The sequence below is a fragment of the Pteronotus mesoamericanus genome, unplaced genomic scaffold (assembly GCF_021234165.1).
Source record: "Pteronotus mesoamericanus isolate MK-2021 breed Mesoamerican mustached bat unplaced genomic scaffold, CSHL_Meso_final contig_90, whole genome shotgun sequence".
Lineage (NCBI taxonomy): Eukaryota > Metazoa > Chordata > Mammalia > Chiroptera > Mormoopidae > Pteronotus > Pteronotus mesoamericanus.
Window position 1 is genome coordinate 15,136,043 of NW_026555277.1, and position 17,937 is coordinate 15,153,979.

Sequence of the window (17,937 nt, forward strand, 5' to 3'; positions counted from 1 at the left end):
CTCTCAGTAAAAATGTACATCTACATTGTCCTATTGGTAACCACTAGCCACAATTGGCTACTGAGCAGTTGAAATGTGGCTAGTGACTGTGGAATTGAATTTTTAATTGTATCTCATTTTAATTAATTTAAATAGCCATATGTGGCCCATGACAACTATACTAAACAATGCATATTTCAATACATATTTATGTTTAGTTGTTACATAAGGCAATAAAAATTTTTTTTAATTACTAATGTCACCATGTAGAAAAGTTGACTGATACAAACAGTCCAATCATAAAAGGTTTATCTGTGTAATACATGGTTAAATTTTCCATCTCTTATACTGTTAACATTTTTCACTTAGAAAAATGTGATATCTACAAGGCACTAAATTTTTTGTCTCAAGCTTCATATTTAATACTTTTCTCTCAAGACCTTATAAAATTGCTTTAACTCCCAGTGGGAGAACATCCAGCACACTGTCCTGGGACCTAACCTTATTAAATTATCATGTGTGAAATGTGCCCATAACTCAAGTAGCAGCAGGTGCAAAATAGAGTAGTGAGTGAAAAAGTGACAGTAATTCTTAACATCTACACCAGCTGGAGAAAATGACAGGTGCTTAACTCCTCAGTCTTTAAAAATAGCTTTTGAAAAGCCCTCACTGCATAAGCAAATATTTTTAAGTTTGTTTTTTAACAATCTTGAAGGTACTTTCTGACCCTCCTCCCAAGAAACTGTTTTTGCCTTAACATGTATTTGAAACTTAGCTCACAGGAACTTAATTTATTCTCCTCTATGAATAAAATAAAGTTATTAAATTGGGGAAATAAACTTTTATTTTTAGACATCATAGTAATAGTTCTCAAGAAACATTATAGCAAAAAGAACTCTTACTATATCTTTCTCTAAATGTATTTACATGTCTCTTTCTATAGTGGAAAATATAACTTGGAAGTTAATAAAATGGAGAAAGAATACCCTCCTTTAAAATCTAAGCCTAGAGAAAACCATGAGTCTATTGACTTATTCAGCAAACCAAGTCTATATCCCAAAAGAACAGAGAAGATTAAACAGCAAGAACCTGGAGTCCAGACTAAAGAGTTATGCTCCCTTGAACTGTCGATATAACTGAAGCTAAGGAAGAACAAAACAACACAATAATTCAAGAAACAATCTCACTTTGACCATTTGATGAGTGAGCCCCGGGACAAGGAAAGTCAGTGCAAAACAACGAGTGAAGGGGCTCCAAACACATGCTGAGAATCTTTTCAGAAACTTTATATCAGTATAAATTAATATTTGATAAGATAAATTATTAGTTATACCTTCCTTGGCCTTCACCTGCCAGTTCCTACAGTGAAATTGGCCAGAGCTACCTTGCTTCTACCGCGACCATGCAAAGCTGAGACGCAGAATTAATTTTGGCCAGGGACGATTTGATCCATGCCCTGGACCCCACACTTGAGAGGGGCCCATTCCTTTTCCTCCAGCCACACCCCACCCCAGAGCCAAGGATTCTACCCAGAAATAGAGCATGCCACTTCCAGAGCTCCTGTTCCCCCCATTTCTTGATCACACACTGGGTACCCAGAACCCCAGGATTCCCTGCCCAAATGACCCCAAGTCTCTTCCAGGACCTGAGTGGGATTTTTCCTAGGTCTGCCCTCCTAAGGGAAGACTGTCACAGGTGTGTGCAAACCCAAGACCAAGGGGCCAAAGCCTGTTTATGTCCTGTTTGGTTTAAAGTAAGGAGAGAGTTAACCACAAGGCCTTGCAGCACAGGATGGAGCTGGGCGTTGGATTTGCGGAGCAGGCCAGCAGGCCCCTGGGAAGTCCAAGAATTCTAACCTGGCCTTTCATGTTATTATGAGGCTATGTTTGTCGAAGAAGTACCAGAATATACATTATGTAATGGTCCGTTACTTTGATAACTTTTAAATGTTTACATTTATGGTAAGTGGAGCTACATTTGAACTCTTGCCCCAGGCCTGCAAACACACGGTGGACCTGCTGAGAAGAAATAAAGCTCGGACTTTGCAGGGACAGATTTTCAATTTGCCCAGAAATACTGCAAGAAATACTCGAAATGCTCCTCATCTGCTTGAACTTTTAGAAAATAGTATCAGTTCAATGTCTTTGTCAATAATCACATAGGTGACAGGGAATAATTAGAGCAGCAAATAGGTTAGACTCTTTTTTCTGTCCTTGAAAAGACAATTAAAATCATCCTTTCCTATCGTCTTCCTCCAACCCGAGAAGAAAATCTGCTCATCTCATAACATTCACTGTATAGGGTGAAAACTGCTATTAGCATAGTAGTGGATACTTGGTAATGCCTGGTGGTGCAATAAAAAAAGTAAAGATAAAAATGATAAGTAAAAATACATTTGTACTTTAAAAATATAGAGATATACTAAAGACTCAACCCATAATCTGTATAAAAGTGTATTTAATGGTAACCATTGGATGACAGCTAGAGAAGTTCAATTTGAACTATAATTCAGAAGAAATGTCCAGATGATAAATATGGATTAATTATTGCTTACTTTTCCACCATCAACAGCTAGACTTTTAGGAAAACCAGAGCGCACCTTAAAGGGCGGGTGCTTTATTGTCAGGCTTAGGTTTGAACCCTATGCTATCGCTTGTGACCCACATGACCATGGAGCAAGTACTTGCCTTTGCAAGTCACAAGTTTATCTTCTATAAAATGGTGTTTAAAAGAGTTGTTTTATGAATTAGAATAAATTAAAATGTGAATTATTTGGTATTCAGCAAAAATTCAAGTATTTTATTCCTGGTTTCTTGAGTACTAATCCCTGGGTTTACATGAAATACTAAATTAAATCTTTGAGAACTCGCCATTGCCTAGAGGACACAGGTCAAAGATTATCAAGACACTCAAGACCTTTTGGGGACTTTTGTCCTGGTATTACTTATTAATTACTCTTTTCCCCAATCATGCTGGATGGTATAGTGGGTAAGAACACAGACCTGAGTTTTAATCTGTTCTGTCACATCTTGGATGGGTAACTTTATCATACATAAAATAGAGTCTTTAGAAAGCTCTGTTATGAGACATAAGTGAGAAAACATAAATAAATTGCCTAAATGAGGACTATTTACGGGCAAAATAAATGAAATGGTGACTATTATAGCCATCATTTCTTGAAATTATTATAAAAGTTCCTATTCAGAAAAATGATTTTATGTCTTCCAAGACTTTGCTTAGGTACCACTTCTTCCATTGACCTTTCTTCATTGCATTCACCTATGACCACCCACCGATGTGTCCCTATAGCACCTGGTACCTATTACATATATGCTGTATATAATAATATAGCATAATTATATTTGCATCACAACATACCTATATCCCCAGAACCTAGAACAGTGCCTGATGCATGGTTGACACTAAATAAATATTTTTAAAAGCATGAATGGGGATGCATGAATGAAACTATACCTATGTCTTCTATCCCCTGAATTTTGAAGATAAGAAACATGTCTCATTGAAATTTGTATCCTGAATGATTAGATGAGTAGTAAAATCCAGTAGGTATGCAATAAAAATTTAGTGAATGTATTCATTAATTAATAAACACAAGAATGTGTTGATAAGTGAAAATTCCTACAATTAGTGGTAAGATTAACCTGAAGTGTATATCTACCTTCTAGAACTAGATGACAAATGGCTACAAACTCCTTTCAGTTGGTAATTGGTAGTGTTTGTCTGGAACACTATTTTAACCAGGACTATGTAGCTGTCCCCAAGTTTAATAGAAAAGAAAGCTGTGAGTGATTAGCATTGAGAGAATTGTCGTAAAGTCTTCCATAAAATATGAGGCAGAAGTAGTGGTGTGCATGCCATAAATTTGCTCCTCCTGAGTGTAGGGATTTTTATTGATCAAATCAGCCTATTTCAATAGTGTTAAATATTATGAGTACAATATTAAACTGATAACATTGTAAAATTATTTATGTGGGTGGGCCCTTCTCTATCTAGACATATCAGTGAACAAAACTTTTTTTTTTAAACCAGCAGTCCCCATGGATTGATATTTAGTCGATGGCAAAACAGATAACAAACCAAATGTATAAATAAACAATGTAGAAAACTAGAAGTTGATAATTCTATAGAATAACATAAAGTAGGGAAGAGGAAGGATTAGGGAAAGGAAGGAGCAGGCTAGAGACGGAAAGACCAGGGAAGACCAAGAGAGGTGAGAAAGAAACTCAAAACAGGTTTACCCAATTATTATACATGTTTAATTCCAAAAGTTGTTTCTTCCCTATAGACCAGTAATGCAAATCATCACTTTATTTCCCATTATCAATATATGAGTTCAGAATTTATATGTCAAATTCCATAAGTTGTAGCCCCTGAACATCACATGGCAAATAATATCTACCAGTATTTGATTCAGTAAAATTAGTGCATTTCTGGCATTGGTTTTTGTAACAGTAGTCCAAATTCAAGTTCCATTAGTTGTAGCAAGTAAAAAACAATAAAATTTTATGCTACAAAATATACAGACACACACTCAAAAGATTGAGAAAGATACCCAGGTATTATCGATGGTATGTATAGACAGGTATGAGATTTTGTTTGTTTGAATGTTTTCTTTACTTTATGCAGGCATTCTTGACTTTTTAAAATATGACCTTCTTATTTTTATATTAAACATGCTCCTTATGAAAAGTAAAAATTGTATTAACAAGTTTAACATGGAAAGTAAGAATTTCCCCCACTCTAAAGCACTAATCCCTCATCCCATAGTTTAACCAGTAACTGTGATTAGTGTATTTGTATTTGAAGGACTTTTTTATTGGACTTATTGGGGTGACCATTCTTGACTTTTTATAATAGGGATGTATTGCTTTTCTAATTAGCAACCTAAAAAAATGAAAGTTTCTTTCATTTTTAAATTACTTATTGATAGTAGAACAAATGTCAAAAGGAAGATTCAGTAACAAAATCATTTTTAAAAGACAAATACTTTGTTTGGAAAAAAAAAAAGCTTGCAAAGAAGTTTAGGTTTTAAAAGGAACAGATATCCAAATAACAATTAAACAGATATTTAATGGAACTTCCATACGATTACCAATTCATTTTTATTTCATCATTTATGGTGAAAAATCACCCAATAATTTTATCCTATTATTTCAAAAGAGAAGGATAAACCTATTTTTGTTAGACAGTAATTTGCAAGAAGGTTCAAGATTTTATTTATTGGTAACTGTTGTTAAACAAGTTGTTGCTGGTTTGTTAGTTTTTTTGCTTAGCTCTTCCTTCCATAATGTGATATATACATGATGGTGGTAGAGCCAAGTGTCAGAGTGCTTCCATGTAAAACCATTTGGTTGCCTTCTGCATTAGTGGTCAGGAAGCTCAGAAAAAAATTAATATATTCCTCAATTATACTTACATAATTATTTTGTCCTTTTCTTTACATCTTTTTTTACCTCAATTTTAACCTTTATTTTTAACTGCCCTGTTGAAATGCTTTCACTGTAAGCTATATCAAATCTATTTGGAAAGATTGGTAGTATAAACTATAATAACCATGTTGATAGACTTCATGGTTTTATCTTTCCAGATATAAATTTTATTTACTGTCCATGAAAATCAACTTCCTGGATCAAATAAAAAGGATGATAAAATGGTTCATAAGGTTTCTGGACATCAAGCATTTTCTATCAAATAATATTTCAATGGGTAATGTATAACTAAATCAGAAACAGATTTAATATCCCTTGAAGTTCACATGACTTTAGACTAAGAGTTAACACATATTATTTGCTGAGTTTGCTAAATCAAGATAAAAAGGGAGTTAGTGAGGGACTTCCAGTCAAGATGGAGGCGTAGGTAAATACAGCTTACCTCCTCACACAACCACAGCAAAATTACAGCTAAAATGCAGAACAAATACACTCAGGACTGTACATCATTGACATGCATGTAAGTCTGACAACTAAGGAACTTAAAAAACCTCATTCATCGAGATGGGTAGGAGGGACAAAGGGGCAAAGACATGGAGACATGGAACCAATGAGGAACCAGCTGGTCACAAACCCAAGTGTGGTGAATATAAAACGGAGGAATATCTTGGGCACAAGGGATCCCAGCCCCACACCAGACCACTCAGCCCAAGGTTCCAGTGCCAGGAAGGTAAGTCCTCATCACTTCTGGCTGTAAAAACCAGTGGGGGTTGGAGTGGTAGGAAAAATGCAGATTCTCAGGCCTCTCCTTTTAAAGAGCTTCACACCACACACAGACTTACTCAGACTCACTCCCTTTGGAATCCAGCACTGGGGCAGCACCGTGACGGGAACCAGTGGCATACGGGGAGGAACTGAAGTGTCTGGTATCAGGGTGAGAGCTGGGAGAAAGTTCTCTCCCAGACAGAACTGTAGACAGCACCCATTGTACTTTTTCTTAGCCCTCCCGCACGCAGAGCCACAGCGTATCAGCACCACTTCCGAGTCTCCAAAAACTTGGCTCACATGATAAGCCCTGCTCTGAAAATTACTTAAAGGTCTGCCCCATCCAGCTTATAGGCCCACCCAACCTGGTAACCGTGGCTTTTCCATGTGAGGAGCTGGGCTAGGCATAGGCTTCAGACCTTCCTAAATCTGCTCAAACAAGCAAGAGCTGAGCCCAGTGCCCATACATTTCACTGAGTGGCCCCAGGCCCAGCCTAGCAGCAGCCATCTGCAGATCACTTTATAGCTTCCGCCAAGGGCCCCAGACAGAATACAGGTGGAAGCTGACCTTGACCTGCACTTACCTAGGAAATTGCAGAGCCTGCGCACCCAGCAGACAGTTACAGACCATGTCAAAGCACCATCAACCACCTCCACAAGCCACGGAGGGAAGTGGTCACTGGCCAGGGGTCACGGCCAGTCCTACCAGCTATCTGGCTTGGGTAAATACCTCCCATTGACCTGCTGACAGCAGTCAAGACTCATCTACAAGAAGAGGGAGTACTCAGCCCATATCGAGGGCATATCTCAAGTACACAGCTTGGGAGAGAGGGGAGACTGTGCCACTAGACACTACAGGATACCTACTCCATTAGGCCATGCTACCAAGACACAGTCAAAGCCACTCTACTTAATACAGAGAAACAAACAAGGAGAGTGCCAAAATGAGAAGACAAAGAAATATGGCCCAAATGAAAGAACAGAACAGAACTCCAGAAAGAGAACTAAACAAAATGGAGATGAGCAAAGTATCAGATGCAGAGTTTAAAACACTGGTTATAAGGACGCTCAAGGAACTCAGTGGGTACTTCAACAGCATAAAAAAGACCCAGACAGAAACAAAGGACATACTAATTGAAATGAAGAACAATTTGCAGGCAATCAACAGTGGAGTGGATGAAGCCAATGACTTGGAACATAGGAAGAAAAAAAGGCATCCAATCAGTACAGCAAGACAAAAAAAGAATCCAAAAAATCGAGGCTAGTGTAAGGAGCTCCCAGACAGCTTCAAGCATTCCAACATTCACATCATAGGAGTGCCAGGAGGCAGAGAAAGAGCAAGAAATTGGAAACCTATTTGAAAAAATAAAAGAAAACTTCCCTAATTTGTTGAAGGAAATAGGCATACAAGTCCAGGAAGTACAGAGAGTGCCAAACAAGATGAATGCAAAGAGGCCCACTCCAGGACACATCATAATTAAAATGCCAAAGGTTAAAGATAAAGAGAGAATTTTAAAAGCAGCAAGAGAGCCCTGGTTGGTGTGGCTCAGTGGATTGAGTGCTGGCCTGAGAATCGAAGGGTCGCTGGTTCAGTTCCCAGCCAGGGCACACGCCTGGATATGGGTCAGGTCCCCAGTTGTGTGTATGCAAGAGACAACCAATCTATGTTTCTCTTGCTCATCAATGTTTCTCTCCTCTCTTCCCCCCTTCCTTCCCCTCTCTGTAAAAATAAAATAAATAAAAAAATTTTTTTTAAAAAACCAGCAAAAGAAAAGCAGATAGTTACCTACAAAGCAGTTCCCATAAGACTGCCAGCTGATTACTCAAAAGAAACTTTACAGGGCAGAAGGGATTGAGAAGTATTCAAAGTGATGAAAAGCAAGGACCTACAACCTAAATTACTCTATCCAGCAAAGCTATCATTTAGAATGAAAGGACAGATACAGTGCTTCCCAGACAAGGTAAAGCTAAAGCAGTTCATTGTCACCAAACCATTATTATATGAAATGTTAAAGGGACTTAAGAAAAAGAAGATCAAAACTATGAACATTAAAATGGCAATAAATATATAGCTATCAACAACTGAATTTAAAAACCAAACTAAGCAAACAAGCAGAAGAGAAACAGAATCATAGATATGGAGGACATTGGGATGGTGGCCAGTAGGGAAGGGGGGATCTGGGGGAATAAGGAAAAATGGGAGGGGATTAAGTACAAATTGAGTTATAGAACAGGCAAGGGGGATGTTAAGAGCCAGTATAGGAAATGGAGCTACCTAAGAACTTGTATGTATGACCTTTGGACATGATCAAAGGAAGGGGGTCACCAGAGGAAGTGGAGGGTCCTGTGTGGAGTGGGGCAAAGGAGGAAAAGGGAAAAACTGGGACAACTGTAATAACATAATCAATAAAAATAAATAAAAGGGGGAAAAGCAAATTTACTTAAGTTTTCTAAACAACCAAAATTCTAATTTTTTTCTGCTCCAGCTGAATAAAAAAATCAAAATTGAGAAATGTTATAGTGCAATAATAGAAATATGAAGACCTCCATACAATAATAATGATAAAATGGACTCCTGTATTGTGGGTTTACTTTAGAGACCAAACTGACATTTGCAAGTTGCTTCATAATAATCTATATGTAACCAGAACTGAAGTTAAAATTCCATGCCCTTTTTTCCTTGACTGTGGCACCATCACTTCCTCATGTGTGTGATTTTTCTCCTAAACTAGGCTTGACTACAAACAAAAAATCTGTTTCTAATAAATGCTTGTTTCCAGGATCTCGGATGGCCTTAGAGGTCAATCTTGTCATCTGATGAATTTCTGTACTTTATTAAAAAGGTTGCGGAGAACAAGAAAAATTACATACCTTTCAGGCATTTTTCCCAAATGGCAACCTCTTCACTCTTAAATGGAGAGAAATTAACTATTCATATCACATAGATTTTTCTCTTAGAAAAAAATCTCAGATTGGTAGTTGCCACAGGAGAGGAAGGCGTGATGAGTGAAATGCATGAAGGGGGTCAAGAGGTACAAACTTCAGGTTACAAAATGAATGAGTACTAGAGATGTAATGTACAATATGGAAACTATAGGTAACACAGCTGTATGATATATAAGGAAAGTAGTTAAGACAGTAGATCCTATGAGCTCTCATCACAAGAAGACTGTTTTTTCTCTTTATTGCATCTATATGAGGGGAGGTACATTAACTAAATCAATTGTGGTAATCAGTTTGCAATATACGTAAATCAAACCATCTTGCTCTACACCTTAAAATTATATAATTATGTACGTTAATTATTTCTCAATAAAACAATAAAATATCTCTCTCAGAATCAGACAAAGGTGTCCTGGACAACAGATTTTTTTTTCAAATTTCATAACACTATAAAACCTGTGACTATTTTTCCTTCTTGCCATGATCTGCTGGACTGACTGGAAACCCACCTGCAGTTTCTGCACAGGAAGGACTCTATGACATGAGTTGCTGTGTATGAATCTTTGAGGTTCAGCTGTTACAAAACTTACTCTTTTGAACACTATTCAGTAACATTCTTTAACTACCTCTCATCTAAATTAACCTATTTTTTTGGCCTCCAGTTAAGTGGATGTTTCCACCAATCTTTTTCTGTCATTTCCTATCAACTAACAGTTCACCTTTGACCAGCAACACTGTCTGGGTTTGTGCAATGAATTGCCTGCACCCCTGTCTTTCTGGAATTATTTGAATATGTATTGGATTTTGTACATATTATATAAAAATGAGTTCAAAACTGAAAACTGAAAGTGTTTATGATATCTATAAGAAGCATATGTTCCATAAGTTTAAAATAAATCAACAAAAATGAAAATTAATTACAGCCAGCAGCAGGTCAGCCTCAATTCCACACTCATGTGTTGGTTGACTAGATATTAGATGATAAAGTAAAAGAACAAAATTAAAGAACACATGTAAGCCCCAGCTGGTGTGGCTCAGTGGATTGAGTGCCGACCTGTGAACCAAAGGGTAGCTGGTTCGATTCCCAGTCAGGGCACGTGCCTGGTTTGTGGACCAGGTCCCCTGTGGGGAGGCATATGAGAGGCAACCACACATTAATGTTTCTCTCCCTGCCTTCCCCTCTCTCTAAAAATAAATAAAACATAAAAATATCTTTTAAAAAAAGAACACATGTAAAACACTGGAAATGTATATTTTAATGTTGTGACTAAAAGACAAGGAAGATTTCCCCTCGCCATGTAAGCCTTTGGGTCCACACAGCTTTTCTACACACATTATAGTAATTTTATCTCACTTGATTCACCTAGTTTGGTTTTATTTTCCCTGTACTTAGTTTTCTTTTCCCTTCTCTAGCCTATTGAGTTTACTCTGTTTGCTTTATAAGCTTCCTCGTCCTTTTTGGAATGAGGTGGAATGTACAATTATAAATTAAATATTTATTGAATAACTGATGGCTCACGTACCGTTTTACAAAATAGTGAGAAAAGTTGTTTGCATTTACTGCAGGCTGCCGCAATAGAAGGTTGTGAGGTAAAGAGCCAGAAAGATTTAAAAATGAGATTATAAGCAAGCCACTTAATCTTGCTAAATTTCTGTTTTCTTTTCTATAAAAACAAGGGGAAGAAACCTCCTTCCGAAGAACAATGGAGACCAGACTCTGTGTGTAGGTGACCTTGCCTTCATTGGGCATGTACAGTCGTTACTCTCTAAGAGTGAGCTGGTGACCATGTGTGGCTCACTGCTCCATGTTTTATATATATCACATATCACAGCAAACGTCTCTGATATCTACAGTTAATTTTTCTTTAAATATTAGTGGTGAATTATCTCTAAAAGGTCCCTTCTGAGGTTAATATAAAAGGTATTAGGGAATGAACAATTGTGGCTTTTACCTTAATTACTTACCCACATTTAAGGAATCCCCTAGTTGTCTATCATCCTGAAGATGCACATTACTACACTGACAGGGATAAATAATTTTGGAAAAGACACTAAGAACTGGTCTCTTAACAAATCCATTGAAAGCTACTGAAATGACCTGCCTAAAGGCAGGAGGAATTCAAGTTGGTCTCTAGTGACTCCCTGTGGTACAGCAGCAGCAGAGCGGCGGCAGCAGCGGGCAGCTCGCTGAGAATGTCATTGCAATGACCCACGCAAGGCTTTGAAGCTGAAGAGAGTGCAAGTGGGATTAACATGTTTCAAAAAGTAGAATGAAAACTCTCCTCCAAGGAAAAAGTCCCAATTTTCTTAATTGCTGACACTTATCTCACCTTGCAAGCTCTAATTATGTAAAGCAAATACATTGGTGGTTCTATTAATAGTGCAAATTTTGGAACAAGACAACAATTAAATAATTAATAACAGTTATTAGTTATTAATAGTTATTAATAAACAGATAGTTATTATTAATAGTTGTTAATAGACCGATCATTTCTGTCAAGCAGACCCTTCTAATGCAGCATATGTGCCATAAGATGGGACAAAGTCAACAAATGAAAGGATCATTTTCACGGTTTCCAATCTTGTCCATTTCACAGTACCATTAATGTTTTATGTAATAAATATAGTAAAACTCTTCTGGGAGGAGTGTTGTATGTACTTTTAAGGAATGCTTTAATATGCTGACTGAAAGTAAAAAGAATATTTTTATTGTGTAAGAATACTGGAAAATTCATTGTCAATGATAAAAGGTTTGATCCAAGAGAGAAGATACTCAACTGAGAGACTCTACAGGGCAGAGGTGAGGCTGAATAAAGCTGTTTCCTGCACGCATCACATCAAGGCCAGTCCACTTGAGACACACTTATTTTTGGACTCTAATTTCTGTAATCCTGCCTCTTTCACATAAAAAGCCAACGATGCCTTTAAGCTGAGGCATTCCACCTCTCTCAAAATTAATTACTAAATCAAATACCAAAAGACCTTTTCTAAGTGAATTTCTCACCTCCCAAAAAGTCATTTTCCTCTTCACTGAATTTTGACCATCCAGTTACATTTTAAAATCTATTTTTTGTGCATCATTTATGCCATGACCATCCCCAGTCACCTCCTGGTCAATGTGCACCTCTTCAGCCAGTTCACTGTTATTAAAGTTATTCCTAGGGTGTGGAGGGTCATTTTTTTCTTATATTATGAATTAATTGTAGGATTATTTGGATGTGACTTGTACAAAAACATAAAAACCTATCAAATATTCTTTCCCAGGAAATAAAACTATATCACATTCCTGTAGAAATCACACTAGGTCATATTTGTTTCTGAAAATATTTTTAATGTTTGACCTCAAACAAAATATTAAGTATAAGCTGCTTTAAGTAATACATCTCAGATTTTATTTGTGTAACCTGAGTTCCTCTAGGCTTCCCAACGGATTGTAGGACAAGTGGGCAGACAATGATAGCAAAAAGCCAGGTTCCACTAATGTGTCCTTGCCCTCCACCACCGCCTTGTTAAGGCAAGACCTCCAGCAGCCTTGCGTTACTGAGCAACTAGCGCCAATCACCGTGCACCTTGGTTTGGTGGCACCTGTTGGATACTCCACATCTGCTGTGTCCTTGCTATTTTCCACAGGTGCCATTGGGCACCAATATGTCTGTTGGACACCCACAATCTATCACTGTGCATCTGTTGCATTTGGCCATGTCTGCTAGGCACCACTATCTCCTGCCCCTATCAAGTCATTGAAGACTCTTAAGTTGTCAGAACAGCACAGTTCTCTGTTTAAAAGTAGTTGACAATGCCGCTGTCCCCTAATGTTAAAATCTATGAAAGGGTCCCTACGTACTACTACTGATATGATCGCTATTTTATAATTTAAATGAAATTCATTTTTGTTATGATTTTATACGCTCCCCAAATACAGCATGCATGGGATACTGCATAAGAGTGTTCAATCTGTGCCCAGTTGAAGAACTGAGCACTCAATTCTGCCCAGAGAAGTTGCCTTTTCCTAGCTTGCAACGCAGAGTTACAAGGGAGAGCAGCAACCTAGAACACACACATTCATTTACTGGGGCTGGGTGAGGAATCAAACCAAATGACACGCACCATGTGGTTATCAGAGCCACCATGAGCTTCCCTCGCCCAAGACTTTCTTATTTAACCATTGCATTGTGCACAATTCCATTTTTCGTCAATGAGTTGTCTTAGAAGGCTCATGTGTCTTCACACAAAGAAGTTTCTGGCCAGCCCTCTCACCTAGTTTACCAAATATGATTGCATATAGAGTAGTATCCCTTAGAGCTGGAAACTACACTGCTACTATCATTAAATCATGCTGTACAATGCCTGAATACCTCATGTAATTTTCATGAAATCCATCGTGAAATAATAATAGTATTTTATATTTTGAATAGCACCTTGTTTCATAAATTGAAGTAAGAATAAACAGTAAGTATTGCTAGGTATTAACTATACTTCCAGGGTCCACATTCACCTGAGGTTGCATCGTCTTGCCCTTACATTGTCCCAGGCCGTGGCGCAGGGTAGCAGCAAGTGTGGAGACACAGCCTGTTCCTCCACAGATCTGTAAGCAACATTTGCTGACTTGAGAAGCAGTTTGACTTCCTTAGTCAGAGGGACACTAAATGCAACATCCAAAGTCTTGGGTTCTAATTCTAGCATGCCACTTATTCTGGCCATGGCTAATTTTTTTAAGCCACAAAATGATAGCAAAACTAACTCTACTTATTTCACTTGATTTATGAATATCAAATAAGAGCATTTGGGAAAGTATAGAAGTACTGGATAAATGTAAATCATTGTTATCACCTGCTATCCACTAGGAACTAGAAGACATTTTATACTGAATGACTTCCTATAATGATGCTTACTGAAATAGAATATTGCTTAAATATACACATAGAAAAAATATACATTATTATAGCACATTTTGAAGGAGTACTTTTGCTATAATTAGACTTCAAGGTATAATAATTCCTTTCATTTAAAAATTATTGCACAACTCGCTGATGTCAGCAATGTGCACTAACAGGAATGACTCATCTCCCAACCTCACAAAACATGAAAGGAGCACTGAAGGGGGAGTGAGGAGCCCTGGATCCATCTCTAGCCAGTTGGAGAAATCTGAGCAGGGTCTGCCTCTTCAGATCTTCCCTTCTGAATGTGAGAATTTAAATCAATGCAATCAACCCTGGAATATAGTCTTGCCAACAGAGAAAGCAACATAGCACCTTAAGAAAACCTCAGTTCCTTCCCAGGACCTGCTGTAAGTATCTCTCCACATTTCTTCTATCAGTGGTTAATAAAACTAAAGAGAGGGATCACTTTATAAGAGATATACGCTTGTAGTTGGCAGACAGGTGAGCAGAGGCAGGCAGCTTTGAGAAAAAGAAATAAGTGGACTGGAAAATGTGCATTAGAGGTGATAACAAAGTAGGGTTAATTACTAAAAAATATGTAATGGAGAAGGCTATGAAAGAACCAAAGTTAGGGTATAGAACAAAAACTCATTTACTTCTAATGATGTTATAAATATCTTTATCTTATTTATAAACTTATGTATGAAAGTAATTCTTTTCATTTATAAACTTATGTATGAAAGTAATTCTTTTTTCTCTTGTATGTAAATCTTTGTTGTATTTCTTATATATTAGCTCTGAAATTCTAGAGTTAAGGCAAAAAAATGGAAACAATGGACTACATCACTGTCATCATCTTCTAAAAGAAGTATTAACAATTCTTCTACATAGACACATGGAATTTCTGCAACCCATTTCCAAGGAAAATTATGTCAAGAGTGTAGAAAAAAGAAACCTAGATAATGATGGACTGATAAGGCAGATATGCGGAAAGTATTCAAAGTAATTTCCTAGTCAAATGTCATAAAGTCAATTGGAATACTAGTCAGTTGTTTGTGTTACACATAGCATAACAATAGAAAAGCCTTCTTTATGTGTTGCTTTTAAATTTCATACCCTTCATCCCCTATAATTCATTATTTCATTTTTATGCATCCATTGATTCCTGTAATATTTTTGTTTGATTTGTGTGTGTGTGTGTTTGGATTTAGCAGGACTTTTTAAAATGTTTTATATTTGTATCTTCACATGAAGTTGTGCATAACTATACAGGGAAGTACCATGAATCTTTTATTTGTCCACCCCCAATGTGACATCGTGCATAAGTGTTTACAATAACAAAAACCAGCATGTTAGCATTAGAACAATCCAGGGTTTATTCAAATGTCATCAGTTAGATATGCACTCATTTGTGTGTGTGTATGTGTGTGTGGTTCTATACAATTTTATCACATGTAATTACATCAATCAAAATACAGAACTATTTCGTGACCACAAGTTTCCCTCTTGCTACCCCTTTATAGCCATGTTCACCCTTCCCCCAACCCCAAATCCTTAATCCTGTTCTCCACTCCTATGATTATGTTATTTCAAGAATGCTGTAGAAATGGAATCATATAGGATTAACTTTTCTTGCTCAGAATAATTCCCTTCAGCTCCAACCAAGTTGTTGTGTGTATCAAATTGATTTTTGAAACCCAAATGAAGTCATCATTCTTTAGAAGTCTCATTTGAAAATCAATCCATGTAATTATAAATGATTATCTTCATTTGTGAGGGGAAAAAAACTGATTTACTTTTAGGTAAGGCAACTATTTATCAGAGTGAACCTACTATTCTTATCTTATCTTAAGTAATACTGTTTTTATTAATTATGCTCTTAGATAATTATGCTCAGAACATCCGACTAGCTACAAAAATTCCTTGTTCTTACATTAGCCTTCTAGATTAATTGGTTCGATATGCCTTACATTACACTTCATTAGAACATTCAACTGAACTTTCCATTACCAAAAAAATCTATGCTTCAAAAGGAAAATACAGATTACTTCATAAACATTTCATCTCCAGTTAATGTAGCAATGATGAGCAGCAATATTCTTAAAACACTTTGTGGTAAAACCGTTACTAATATCTTAAAGAAAAATACATCAAGCAGCTTCAAAAGGAGAGAGAGAGGCAAAGAGAGAGAGTGGGGGGAGAAGTATATCCTCAATCTCTTAAAGTTCCCTCCATCTTCTTACTCTAACCAAAATGGCCTTCCTCCAAAGACCCTTTTCTACGCAAGTGTTACCTATTTATTCTCCACACCTCATATATACAGTCTGGAGACGAGGCGAGTCATTTCCAGAAAATTCTTCTCCCTCCACCCTAGAACACTTCAGCTTTGAAGTTCCTGCCATCAAGCCATGACAACTGCTGCCTCTCCTTGTCGTAGTCATCTACGGCGCCCCAAGTCGCTCACCCACACAAGTATTGAGGAGTCATGTATCCCTGCAAGTCACCCTTCCCCCATTCTGACTCCACAGTGCCATGGCCCTTTCCACTCCAAGGATCTTGTTCTCCAATCCTTTCCCAGCCACCTAATCTCACGGTGATGCCCTTAGACACTGCCAATATCAATAATTGCGCACACTCCAAAATCTCAGATTCAAACATCATGGCATTTTCTCTCTACTTCCACGCTTTTAGCAGCTTGATCCAACAACTCTGTAAACCCCGGATCCTACTTCCATTTGATTCTCCACTGTCTCTCACCCTTTCACGCCCTCAGTTCACACTCTCTCTAGCTTCCATGGGCCATAATTATAATCACACCCCTGCCTACCTCTTCAGTCCATCCTCGCTCCCTCTGTGAGCTGTAGTGCTAACATGGCGAAACCCCAACTTTGGTCAAATCCATCTTCCAGCCTACTTTGCGACACCTGCACAGATGGCAGTGGTTGGAAAAACAACTTTGGTGACTGGTCTCAATTCACGATCTGGTATGCCCTTAGTCCAGGAATCCTATTATCATATTTCCACCAGGCATTTATTTTCTCATGCTCCTGGATACTTATTTCATACTTTCTTCTCTCCTCTCATGTCTCCAACACTTCCTGCCTCACCTCACTTTCAGAGGATGACCTTGCTTCCTATTTCACTTAAAGAGCAGAAGAAACCAGAAGAGAGCGTCCATAAGTTCTCCCCGCTTCTCTGTGCCCATACACTCTGCCTTCTCTCCGTCTGCTCTGGAAAAGCTGGCTGTGGCCGTCTCCTTCACTTGAGCATGGATTCCATCCCATTTTGCCTCTCAAGGAAAGAGCTCCTATAATCCCTCCACCCCCAGCATTATTAATTATCTTTCTCTACTTGACAATGTTCATCAATACACACCCTTGTAATACCGCCCCTGTCTTAAAAAGTACTCTTGACCTCAGTGCTCCCTCCAGCTGTTTCCCAATTCTCTGTCCCTTTGCAAAGAGACCGTTTGAAAGCATTGTCCCCTCTCATTGTCTTCAATTCCTCCTCTCCAATGTTTCTTTTTGAACCCACTGGGTTTTCACTCCCACCATTCCACCAAAACTGCTCTAATCAAAGCAACAATTTACCACCATTTCATAACTGAATGCTCAGTCCTCAACTTAATTGACCTATCAGTTGCATTTTACAAAATCGATCACCCCTCCTTCTTGAAATACTTTCTTCAGGACCCTACAGTCTTCTGATCTTCTTATTTTTTTCCTGTCTCCTGAAAGTTTTCTTGTTTCCCTAACCTCCATCATCTGTTTTTCTATTCACACACTCCAAGGGGATTGCCTCCAGTTTCATAACTATAAATATCATCTATCCATTAATAACTACTAAGTTAATTCTGCAGCCTAGTTTTCTCCCTGGCACTCCAGGCTCTTATATCTAAGTTTTTGGTCAACCTCTTTATT